This window comes from Mus pahari, unplaced genomic scaffold (genome assembly GCF_900095145.1).
Source record: "Mus pahari unplaced genomic scaffold, PAHARI_EIJ_v1.1 scaffold_7397_1, whole genome shotgun sequence".
Classification (NCBI taxonomy): domain Eukaryota; kingdom Metazoa; phylum Chordata; class Mammalia; order Rodentia; family Muridae; genus Mus; species Mus pahari.
Window position 1 is genome coordinate 62,301 of NW_018392144.1, and position 12,926 is coordinate 75,226.

At 46.3% G+C, this 12,926-nt stretch overlaps 1 pseudogene; it reads right to left on the reverse strand.

Moving 5' to 3' along the window:
• Positions 1 to 3,012: 3,012 nt before the first annotated feature.
• Positions 3,013 to 6,379, reverse strand: LOC110314853 (annotated as a pseudogene).
• Positions 6,380 to 12,926: the final 6,547 nt, after the last annotated feature.

The window sequence follows — 12,926 nt, forward strand, 5'->3', positions numbered from 1 at the left end:
CTTCCACAGTCTTCCCCAAAACATGGTAGGGTTGTCACAGGAATACCCCACTATGCTGGTACCAATTTGTCTTAGTCAGGGTTTTTATTCCTGGACAAAACATCATGGCCATGAAGCAAGTTTGGGAGGAAAGGATTTATTTGACTTACACTTCCACATTGCTGTCCATCACCAAGGAAGTCAGGACTGGAACTCAAGCAGTTCAGAAAGCAGGAGCCATGGCGGGATGTTCATTACTGGCTTGCTTCCCCTGGCTTGCTCAGCCTGCTCTCTTATAGAATTTAAGACTACCAGCCCAGAGATGGTCCCACCCACAAGGGGCATCTCCCCGTTGATCACTAATTGAGAAAATGCCCCTCAGCTGGATCTCATGGGGGCATTTCCCCAACTAAAGCTCATTTCTCAGTGATAACTCCAGCTGTGTCAAGTTGGCACAAAACTAGCCAGTACAGAACCCATACTTCCAGTCCTGCCTCCCAACAGTCACATTCTGCACAACACAGTGGGCATGTTAGGTTGTATCTGCCTCTGGTTAACACTCTTCCTCTGAATACTGCCTGGAACACCTTCTTAACAAGGGTCTGAACTTCATGGATTCCTGTTATTTACACAGTTGGTTCTGTCTGATGAAGGCCCAGGAGACACTGTCTGCACAAAATACTGGGATTACCCTTTCTGTTACTATTCTTCCTGGTCCTTGCACACTCTGCAGGAGGCCTGAATTCTGAGTTTCCTAGTGCTTAAGTTCTGCTAGTAATTAGATGATTTATCACACATTGAGATCCCTGTTCCTCTGCTGTTATTTTTGCTATGCTTGATAGTAAATCTAACCATGACCTACCGAGAGAGTTAAAGTAATTTTAAGATCTATACCAGACCTGAAATTTTCTTGAGCAGACAAACACCTGTTTCTTACCAGGTCTTAAAAATAGCCTTAGACAGCAAAATTATCGGTAATAATTTAAAAGGCTTTTTATTGTGAGTTTAAAACCAGCCTGGTCTACAAAGTAAGTTCCAACACAGCCAGAGCTACATAGGGAGACCCTTAGGCTGTATCCAATATCACCTCAAATCAGTAGATTATGTCAACTGCTGAAGTTCCCAAATGTAGCATTCATGTGAAAAGTACAGATTCTGCCAAGGACCAGCCTCTGGTTGGTGATAGGTTCTGAGAGGAGGAGTGACTGAGAGCAGCAAAACCAAACCACTTGAAGTCAAATCTTGTGTCTAAGCTGCCCACCTGTATTCTGGTGGAGACAGTTTTCCAGTCTGCTTCCTCTCTATTCTGATTTTTTTCTTTCTCTTAGATCTGCTTTCTCTGGAAATGTCTAGATAGCTCTCTAAGTTTCCTTTTGATAATACTATGAATCAGCATCCTGTGACCCCAGGACCTTAATTCTTAGGAAAAAGCAAGAACAAATTTTCTTTTAACATTGCAAAAGGATTCAGAGATCTGCCTGCCTCTGACAAGCAGAGATGGTAAACTAGCTGGGTGGGACCTGAAAATTCTAGTCCTAATATTACAATTTCTACCCCACCTGGGCCTAGACTTGCTGTGTCCCAGGCTGACCTTGAACTCAGGAATATGCCTGCCTTTCTGTCTTTCTGACAACCTGGTCTCTGGTAGAACTGACTTTGTTCCTTCACATTCATAAAGCCCCTCATATAATTCATATTGCATGCTTAGTTTTAACATAGTTGAGAAATCATATATTATCACATTCATTTTTTAAGATTTTCTACAGCCTAAAAGGCTGTACTAAATGTCCCAGTTTATACCATTATGCTAAGACATTAGCCACACCTTCCCTGTCTCATGCTATCTCTGATACTTATGGAGTTATTAAGTTTAACAGGGAGGACATTGGTCAAGAGAACATGAAAATATGTAAATTATTATGAAAACAAGCCTTATGCCATGGAAGTCCACATCTGCTGCTCCTGTTCCAGGGGGAGGATCCCTGTCATTCTGTCCCCACAAAGGCCATGCCAGATTGAACAAGATACCACACCAACCCAGAAAGGAATATTCCACAACAAATCCATTTGCTGCTCAAGAGGAGTGGCTTCCTGGCAGGCCGGACTGTGGTCCACTGAGAGCAGGAAGTACCACCACTGCCCAGTGGGGAAGACAGGCAAAGTATTGCATCTGGGAGCCCAGAAAGGAAGAGAAAAATGGAATCTGGTGATCCAAACTGAAAGTCAGAGGTATGGACCTGAGGTTGTCACCCCTCTGCTCCATTCTGCATCTGACATTGCAGGAAGGCTCACTGCCACATCTGGTGATGTCCAGCTCACCCATGTCCTTTAAGGGATGGCATCTTCCTGTCTGAAACTGATTCCTGACTTCAGTTCTATCCTCAGGAGTCAGGACAGGACCTATCATTATTCATCTCTTTTCTGTGTTAATTCCAGATCCCCTATCTTGATACTTGTCCTTCCTGGTTTGTGTTGAATGATCTCACAATTGACCTCTAAGGACAGCTATGCAGAGAGAGGGCAAGGGATATCCTCACTTAGAGATCCCAATTCCCTCATCTCCTCTGACAGCCACTTCTTTCCCAAAGAGAAACTTCAGGGAAGATGCCCTGTAGGAACATTCTTTAAAGATATTCATCTCTTCTCAGATTCATTTGTTTCCAGGCACTGGGTATATGCCTCAATTGGTATGAGGCCCTGTCTACACTCACACACACACACACACACACACACACACACACACACACACACACACATACACATACACACACACTTTTCTCTGTGTGTATGTATCTCCCCTTCTCTCCCCACCCCTGTCAGACACAGAGATACCAGAGATCTAGATTTGTATGCAGAAATGTTTATTGACTAGAAAACATTTGATTAGCTAAATTAAAGAAATTCAGGGACAGGTTTTATGAAGACAAGTCCTGAGATGCAACTGATATGCAACACAGACAGAGGAATTGGTTCTTTACTACTATGTTCTTGGCAGTAGCAGATGAGCAACAATAGAAAGAGCCGGCACTGGAACTAAAGTATCCTATCCAAGTAAAATGGAACCATTGGATAGGTGGGACTTACCCATGAAGTACTGTTCTCACAGGCCATTCTGTAGTACTTCACTGATCCTGTTGTTTGGTATCTCCATTCTGTATAATGGCTTGCTGGAGTTGTGAGTTTACAGAAAGTTATAGATACCCAAGATGAACTATCATGACAATTCCTACTTATCCCGTCTTTGCAGGTGGTATTTGGATTGCCACACAGACCAAGAACATCAGCCAAAGTTGTATGAAGAAAAGTATTCATGTCCTTACACATTCTTGTATAAATGTTAATGCCCTGCATTGCATCATCACAACAGGGATTAGGAGCTATTTTAGATATGCTTGATGTGAAACCACTGGGAAGGGGTTGGTCGCTGGCATGAGGCAAGCATTAGGACAAATCCCAGAAGCAGCATGAGACAAAGTCAGGAATCAAGCAACTTCAGACCCACAATTCCTCTGAGAACAGAAGAAAAATGATTACTCCCACCCTACCTCAGTTTTCCCTATCTATTCCCGAAGGCCCTGTGCTGTCACTGTGGGTGCATTTCCTGGATACTGTCCCATCATTTGCCCACCCTGTCCCAGTCTTAGACAGTCAGTGTCTTACCCAGTCTGCATTGTGGCTCCTTTGGAATTGAGCGCTGGTTTTCCTGGAAATCAAGAATAATGGGTGAGCTCCACTTGTGCCCATAAATATACAGCAGGCTCTGTGGGTGGAGCTGGTGGCTCAGAGTCTTCAACATGCAGAACCCACCAAGTAGTACTGAAGGGAAATTAAATTTAAGATTAAATTTGAGGCCTGATTTATGTAACCTATGTCAAATAGTCCAAAGAAAAAGTTGTTTGTAAGCTTAGAAGCCTGAGGCTGAGAACATAGTGGAACAGGCCCGGGCACATCCAGGCATGCCTATTGTTAAAATATTCCTGGGGTTGACTGGCCATAAAGATAAAAGAAGAATGCAGGAACTTGTCCGGGCTATCTTGACTGAATTATCAACCATCTGGCACCTCTTTCTGCCCGTTACCCTCCTGACATAGTTTGAAGTTACATGTTAACCAAATGTTCCACTGACCTAGATAAGCATATGCCCCTCAGCTCTCCTGACATCCTGACTTGCACATACCATTCTGCTAATGTGTAATCATGCTTGTTGGTGTTCAAATGAGCCAATCGGGTGAAACTGCACCAATTTCCCCTAGCCCCCAACCCTCTTTCTATAAAATGTCCTAGCTTTTGAGCCTCATGGTCAATTCCTCTGTCTCCTGTGTGAGATACTTATCCGCCCAGAGCTCCACCATTAAACTACCTTGTGTTTTTATATCAAGAAGGTCTCTCGGGTTTCCTTGAGTGGGCCCTTTCCAAAGACTTGAGTGGGGATCCCCGAAAGGGGGTCCTACACGTGGGGGCTCGTCCAGGGTTTAAGGAGCACCCAGAAACCCGAAGATACCCCTTGGAGGTATGTTTGTGTGAGTCTGGTGTGTCTGAGTGTGTCGCCACTGAGTCTGTGTCTTGGTTTTTGGTTTCAGTATTCTGGCAGCTTCTGCTGAGGGCCATAAGATGTCCTAAGGTCCACAGGCTGCAGTCCTGGAAGACATTCCAAGGGTGACCCTGGAATGAGTGCCCAGGGTAAGGGACAGTCTGGCAGAACAAGGGGGATGGAGTGCTTTTTCTGTCAGAAAAGGAGTGAAAGTGAAACCCCCACCCCATCAGACGTACCATTTGGCTGGTTGTATAAGTCTAGAGGCAGACAACTGTGTTTGGACATCCTAGTGTCTTCTGTTTTCATTGTTGTTTTGTCTCTGTTCCTAATTTTTACTATGGGAAAGACTGTGTTGACCCCTTTGTCTCTGACTAAGGACCATTGGACAGACGTTAGGGCAAGAGGACAGAATTTATCAGTGACAGTCAAGAATAAGCCTTGGTCGACTTACTGTACCTCAGAATGGCCTGCCTTTGGGGTAGGCTGGCCACCCAAGGGAAGTTTTGATCTACCCACCATCAGGGCCGTGAAGGCCATTGTTTTTCAGGAAGGACCAGGAACGCACCCTGACCAGCACCCATACATCATGGTGTGGGAGGACTTGGTATGATTTCTGCCCCCGTGGATTCGCCCATTCCTACCGCCCCTGTATCCTGGTACTAAGGCCCTAGCTGTCTGGGAATGGCGAGCGCAGCACACCATCAGCACCCCCCCCCCCAAGATTTACCCAGAGATAGAAGAACCCCCTGAGTTGCCTGACTCCCAGCAACTTCCACCCTACCCTCAAGTCCCCCAACCTGTGCCCCAACCCTCAGCTCCCCCAGCCTCACCCCTGGTCCCGGCCCCAGGGACGGGGGTGGGGGAGGAGTTCCCTCAGCAGGAACAAGGAGCCAGTGGGGAGCCACTCCTGAGGGGCTTGCCAATTCAACCATGGCACATCCCCTCAGGGATGTTGGAGCTCCCCTGGCTGACCAGAAACATTTACAGCTTCTACAGTATTGGCCTTTTTCTTCCTCTGATCTCAATAACTGGAAAAGTTAATCACCCTCCTTTTACAGAAAACCCTGCAGGGCTTGCAGGCCTGATCGAATTGCTGATGTATTCTCATCAGCTGACTTGGGATGACTGTCAGCAGCTTTTGCAGACCCTGTTCACCATGGAGGAGAGAGAGAGAGAGAGAGAGAGAGAGAGAGAGAGAGAGAGAGAGAGAGAGAGAGAGAGTTCTCCAAGAAGCCCGGAAACATGTCCAGGATGGTGCTGGACACCCTGTCCAGATGCCAGCCAAAATAGATGAAGGATTCCCTCTAACCCACCCTCAATGGGACTATAACACGGCACAAGGTAGGGAACGGCTGTCCAATTACCGCAGGGCTCTAGTGGTGGAGCTCAGAGGTGCTGCTCGCAGACCTACAAATTTGGCTAAAGTAAGAGAAGTTATGCAGGGGACGACTGAGCCCCCCTCAGTCTTTTTGGAGAGGCTCATGGAGGCTTACAGGAACTACATCCCATTTGACCCTATGTCTGAGTGGCAGCGGGCCTCAGTGATTATGGCCTTCATCGGGCAGTCAGTCCCTGACATGTGTGTACTGCAAGGATACAGGCCACTGGGCTGGTGGATGCCCTAAAAAGAAACAGGAGGTAAAGGTGCTGTCTCTCGAAGAAGCTGAAGACTAGGGGCAATGGGGCTCGCCCCCCCCTTTCCCGAGCCTAGGGTAACATTAGAAGTGGAGGGGAACCCCATAGACTTCCTGGTCAACACAGGCACAGAATTTTCAGTGCTTCAAACACCATTAGGTAAAGTAAGAAAGAATGAGAAAAAATTGGTGATTGGGGCTACAGGGCAATTATCGTACCCATGGACCACATCCCGGACAGTGGACCTAGGATGAAACCAAGTGACTCATTCATTTCTGGTCATTCCAGAGTTCCCCATGCCCCTATTGGGAAGAGACTTATTAACCAAATTGAAATTCTTCCTCGTTTTGGGGTACCCGAGGTAATCAGTTCAGATAACAGACCTCCCTTTGTCTCCCAGGTAAATCAGGGATTGGCCAGACAGATGGGGATAAATTGGAAGTTACATTGTGTATACTGACCCCAGAGTTCAGGACAGGTAGAGAGAATGAATAGAACGCTAAAAGAGACCCTAACCAAAATGGCCTTAAAAATTTGCGGAAACGATTGGACAGCCCTTCTCCCTTATGCTTTATTCAGGGCCTGGAATACCCCTGGAGCCTCTGGTCTAACACCCTTTGAATTAATGTATCAGGTGCCTCTGCCCATCTATGTGACAGTAGGGAGTAAAACTTGCCCGGATGCATCCTTCATCACCTCCTCTTGCCTCTTAGCTTGGCTCAAGGCTCTTGAAATTGTAACAAAAGAGGTCTGGGAACAGTTAAAAGAAACCTACGTTGCTGGTGATACACAGGTGCTGCATCAGTTTGAAGTAGGAGACACTGTCCTGACGAGGAGACATCGAGCAGGGAACCTAGAGCCAAGGTGGAAAGGACCCTACTTGTTACTGCTGATGATGCCCACTTGTGTTAAAGTGGAAGGAATCCCAACCTGGATTCATGCGTCTTACATTAAAAAGGCACACCCTGAGGCTGACCAATATGAGTGGACCCTGGAAAAGACTGAGAACCCTCTTAAGCTTCGTTTGTGTCATAGGCTACATGAGGGCAAGTAACCCCTACACCCCAAAAGATTGACTTGGCAGGTGTTGTCCCAAGCAGGAGAAGTTGCTTGGAGTCGCACTAAAGATGCCACCTCTACCACTTGGTGGCCTGCACTAACCCCTGATGCCTGTGCCCTGGCAGCTGGGCTAGACTCATGGAATATCCCTGACACTGACCCGGAAACTTCTAAGTGGACTAAGCCTCCCAATTCAGATTATTCCGCCTGCAATGACCAGATTTCCTATGGAAAGATTGGATGTTGTTTCACAAAAGCTAGAGATAACATGGCGAACAGTGAGTTTTATGTGTGTCCCAGGGATGGGAGAGATAGGAATGCAGTGAAAACATGCGGAGGGTTTGATCATTTCTTTTGCGGAGAATGGGGTGTGAGACCACAGGGCAGGTGTATTGGAATCTCTCCTCCACCTGGGACCTCATCATGGTCCACAGAAATTGGAATAGTGATCCACGAAACAGGTGTTATAACAGTGGCTATTGTCAGCCCCTTCGCATAGAATTCACACAGAAGGGAAAACAGTTTGGAGGCTGGGATAAAGGCAGGATGTGGGGATTAAGGTACTATGTGTCCAGAACGAACCCTGGATTCACTTTCCAAATTAGACTTAAAGTTGAGACTCTGCTGGGGCAACCCGTTGGTCCCAATAAGGTGCTATCTGACTAGAGCTCACTTACATCTCCTCAGCAGTCCCCTCCCACAGTGGCACCCTCCCTGGGTCTTGGTACCACCCCCAATACTGACACTGCTCCAACTGTGCTTTCAAAACCTCAGACTGAGCCTGCCCCGAAGACCGGGAACCGGCTCTTCAATTTAATCTTGGGGGCATACCGGGCCCTCAATAACACCAGGCCAAATGACACAAATTCTTATTGGCTCTGCTTGTCATTAGGACCACCTTATTATGAGGGAATTGACACCAGCCTGAGCTTTAACAATACTACTAGTCACTCTAATTGTGACTAGGGAGGCACGGGCAGACTGACCCTGACCAAAGTGACCAGGCATGGTACCTGTGTAGGGACAGTGCTCCCGAAATATGAGCACCTCTGTAATCATACCATTCAAGTTCACACCTCCACTAATTTCTACTTGGCCCCTAATGGGGGATGGTGGGTCTGCAGCATGTGGCTCACCCTGTGCATAGCTACTGGCATTTTCAATGATTCTGGTAATTTTGGGTATTAGTTCAGCTTTTGCCCAGAATTTACTACCATGAGCCTGAGGGAACAGATCATTTTGATAATCAGGTGACAGGTACAGGTGAGAACTGGTTACTCTCACTCTAGCCATGCTCCTGAGAGCAGGAGTGGCAATGGGAATCGGCACTGGTGCTGCTGCCCTGATCACACGAGGCCAACATCTTGCTGCATTACGTGAGGCTGTTAATGAAGATATTGAGGCTATACAAAAATCTGTCAGTGCCTTGGAAAAATCCCTAACCTCCCTTTCTGAGGTCGTGTTGCAGAATAGGAGAGGCTTAGACCTCTAATTCCTTAAAGAAGGGGGCCTCTGTGCAGCTCTAAAAGAAGAGTGTTGCTTCTATGCAGATCACACAGGTGCAATTAGGGATTCCATGCAGAGACTCAAAGAAAGACTAGAGAGAATAAAACGGGATCGAGAAGCCCACCAAGGATGGTATGAATCCTGGTTCACAAGCTCCCCCTAGCTGATCACTCTCTTGTTGGCCATTTCTGGGCCACTGATAATTCTGCTTTTGCTCTTAACTTTTGGACCCTGCTTGATTAATCGACTAGTTGCCTTTGTTAGAGACAGAATTAATACAGTATAGCTCATGGTACTTAGGCAGCAATATCAGACTCTGAGTCCTCAAGAAGAAGATATCCTTTAGAATTCTAAGATTAGAATTATTAAGTAGAGAAAAATGGGGGAATGAAGGGAAATGAAATTTAAGATAAAATTTGAGGCCTGATTTATGTAACTTATATCAAATAGTCCAAAGAAAAAGTGTTGACTCCCTTCAACCTTGAAGCAGGCTCTTACAGACCTCTGCAGCCACTAGCATAGGATCCCCTGGGGTGATCCCTTGTGACCTGCCACGCCTGCTCTATTGTTGCATCTGCCACTGTTATTCAAAACAGTGGCCTTTCAGGGCAGTAGCCACTCCCTGCTGATAAGCTCCTGAGATTCTCCAGAGCCGCCTTCTTTAAGATCTGCCTACCTGCTTGCACCTGAACTACACTCCAAGAATGGGCGGTGGGGATGGTCTTCCCCTGCTTTATAAACTCAGAACTTTATTAAACTTGTGGGCTTTGATCAGGATTCCTTGTCTTAGCCCGGTTCTTTCTTGACATCTTTTCCCTTCCAGCCCAGCCCTGCCTTTCAGGACGGACCTGGCTCAGAGTGTGGTTGCAGGAGGTCTCACTCAGATGGCACCAAGATGCAGGACCTGAACATGGTGGGGACAAACTGAGAAAGCACTGTCCAATGTGGAGCTCCATGAGAAGAAAAAATAAGAAGGTAGTATTGAGCACACTGAGCAACAGGTATGCATGCTAGCACAGGTTTTAAATCTCATCTTTTTTAAAGTTGTTATAGGTGCGATATAGGCTAAGCTGGTATTGTGTTGCCTCAGCACAATGCCACTTAAAGGTGGACAGCGGAAAATGGGAAAAGCAAATTCTATACAGGATTTTGTCCAGAGTCTTCAAGAACTGCTTCAGGAGAGAGGAATAGGGTTTAAGGTTCTAAACAGGCATTTTCCCGCAGCCCTCAAGAGCTGCTTCAGTTTGAAGAAAAGGTGTTGGAAAATTTTGTAAAACAGATAGATTCTTGCTGCCCATGGTTCAGAGAGGAAAAAATTTTAGACAAGAGAACCCGGGAGAGAGAGAGATCAAGAGAGAAGGAAAAATGGATTTTAGAATTCTAGGGACAGAGTGAAATCCAGAGACATACGGCTTTCTCTCTGGCCCCTGCAGCAGATACTCAGATTTGGTTACATCAAGTTCTCTACCTTCTATGTATTGTCTGTGTTTGGTGCACCAATCTTCCATGTGTCTGTTTTGTCTCGTCTGAATGAGTGACTGTTCTGTGTTTCATGTTGGAAGATAAAAATGGCTAAAACTTTTTTTTAAATTTTATTTCTTTTTTTATTTTTGAAGATTTATTTATTTATTATATGGAAGTACACTGTAGCTGTCTTCAGACACTCCAGAAGAGGGTGTCAGATCTTGTTACAGATGGTTATGAGCCACCATATGGTTGCAGGGATTTGAACTCCGGACCTTTGGAAGAGCAGTCTTACCCACTGAGCCATCTCACCAGCCCCAAAATGGCTAAAACTTTATCTGCTGACAACTGAGTCTCCGTTTGTGCAGGGGAGCCCGAGAGAGGCCCATAGCTTAGCCAGGAATCAAGCACAGCAGGAGAGCCCCTGCAGAGAAACTGTTTTTAAGAGAGTCTGTGAACTCTTAATTTTAAAGCAAAACAGCTGATAGTTGGTTTTTTCCTAAAAAATTTCTCATAATTACTGAGTCTAGCAAGTGACAAAGTGCTTCTTATCTTAAAATTATAGCTAAAAAAGGTAAAATTCTGAGGTCTAAATTTATAATTTGTATAGCTGCTTGATTTGGTTTTTGACTGGTCTTAAGGGTGTAAAAGTGCTCTGCATGGCTTTATCATACAATATTAGCTTATAAGTTATTGGCATTAATTAAGATGTTATACCAGTGGTAACAAAAATATTAGCTTTAAAATGGTAACTTAGGGTTAGAGTCATTTTAAACACGTGGCATAAAGCAGGCCAAAAAACTAGGCCTCTAGGAAAACTCCTAATTGAGATAATATTTAACATGATTCTTATCCTAAAAGGTAGAATTAGGTGTGAGTTTCTGGCAAAACCCACTTTAATCCGGTCTGGGTTCATCCTGAGAGGTGGGCTGGCTGGAGCCAGGACAAGACTTTCTGTTCAAGTCTCAAAGTTTAATAACCGAACTCTGTTTAAATAACATGAAAAAATTCCCAGCCCCCTCATCAGTCTTTGAAGTTGCAGGCGGCAGTCTGATCATAGGCGGGTCCAAGGATCGAGGCAGGGATGAATGTCTGTTGGCATAGGCGGTCCAAGGATGCTGCATTCTGGGAGATCCGGGAGGGGGTCCTCTCGGTAGGCGGTGGAGACACAGCAACTCTCTGGTGGGTCTCAGTGCCTGTAGGGGGCTGGTGTTTTGAAGGAGAGTGATTAGTATAACAGCAAGGTAGACTTGGCGGCAACAAGGAGCTGGGAAATCCCAAAATTTCCGCCCTTAATATTTAAAAAAATTTTTGTTGGACTGGCACAAAATATATTTATGTTCTATTGTCCTGCCCAGGAACCATGATGGCTGGCGGCCACACCTGATGAAGATTTTTCTGAACTGATCTATAATTTAGGGATGGAACCAGACAGCTTGAAGAGGAAGCCTGGTGCAAGGCAAGTCAGAATTTAATCTCACCACCAGGGGTCATTTAGTAAATCCTCAATTATGCTGATTCCTTCGGGCCCAGCAGAAAAACCTGATTTGGGTGTTTCTGCAAAAGCAATACCACAATTCCCCTATTTTCTAGGCCTTGGTAAATACTAGAATATGAATGTAACTTCCACAGGTATATTACTCTAAGCTATGTCCTGGGCTTGGCTTTGCCAGAGGCATTATTAACATTCGGATAGGATTCGTGTAATATATGATTGGAAATGATTAAGTCCTTAAGAATTAACATCATTAGGTGGAAATAGGTAGAAGCTGAGGACACTTAAGAACAATTTTTTACAATTTGACATGCACATTATTTGAAAATACCAATTTATTATGTAAGCCATTATTATTTGTAAGGAACAAGATTATATGGCCAATTATTTTTGTGTATGGTCTGAAATCTGCCTGGTAAAAATTTAGCATGGCATTGCCTTAAGAAGCCTTGTCCAGGCAGGCTAGGACAAATTATTAATGTCCAAGGATAAATCTACTTAAGAGAAGAGCATTTTGCTCCAGGCCTGATCTGGCACCCGGCGCCTTTCCTGCCTGAGGAGGGACGTCTGCCTGGGAGCAGTCTCAAGGTCTGATCTGGCACCCGGCGCCTTTCCCCGCCCGTGGAGGAGTGTTCGCCCAGGAGCAGTCTCCAGGCCTGATCTGGCATCCAGTGCCTTTCCCTGCCCGAGGAGGGGTATTCACTTGGGAGCAGTCTCCAGGCCTGATCTGGCACCCAGCGCCTTTCCTGCATGTGGAGGTGTGTTCTTAGGGGAACAGTCTCAAGGCCTGAGCCAGAAGGGGTGTCTGCCCAGGAGCAGTCTCCAGGCTTGATCCAGCACCCGGCGCCTTTCCCCACCCGAGGAGGGGTGTCTGCCTGGGAGCAGTCTCCAGGCCTGATCTGGCATCCGGTGCCTTTCCCCAGCCAAGGAGGGGTATTCGCCCAGGAGCAGTCTCCAGGCCTGATCCGGCACCTGGCGCTTTTCCTGCCCGGGAGATGTGTTCGCCTGGGAGCAGTCTCAAGGCCTGAACCAGAAGGTGAGCCATCTTTGCTCCAGTGCACTGCCGGGGAGAGGGCAGACTGGANAAGCATCACAGCTTCTGGGAAGGATCCCGTGTCTGGTTCCGGTCATCTGGCGCCTTTCCCCGCCTAAGGAGGGGTGTCTGCCCAGAAGCAGTCTCTGGGCCTGAACCGGCATCCAGTGCCTTTACCACCTGAGGAGGGGTGTCTGCCCGGGAGCACTCTCCTGGCCTGA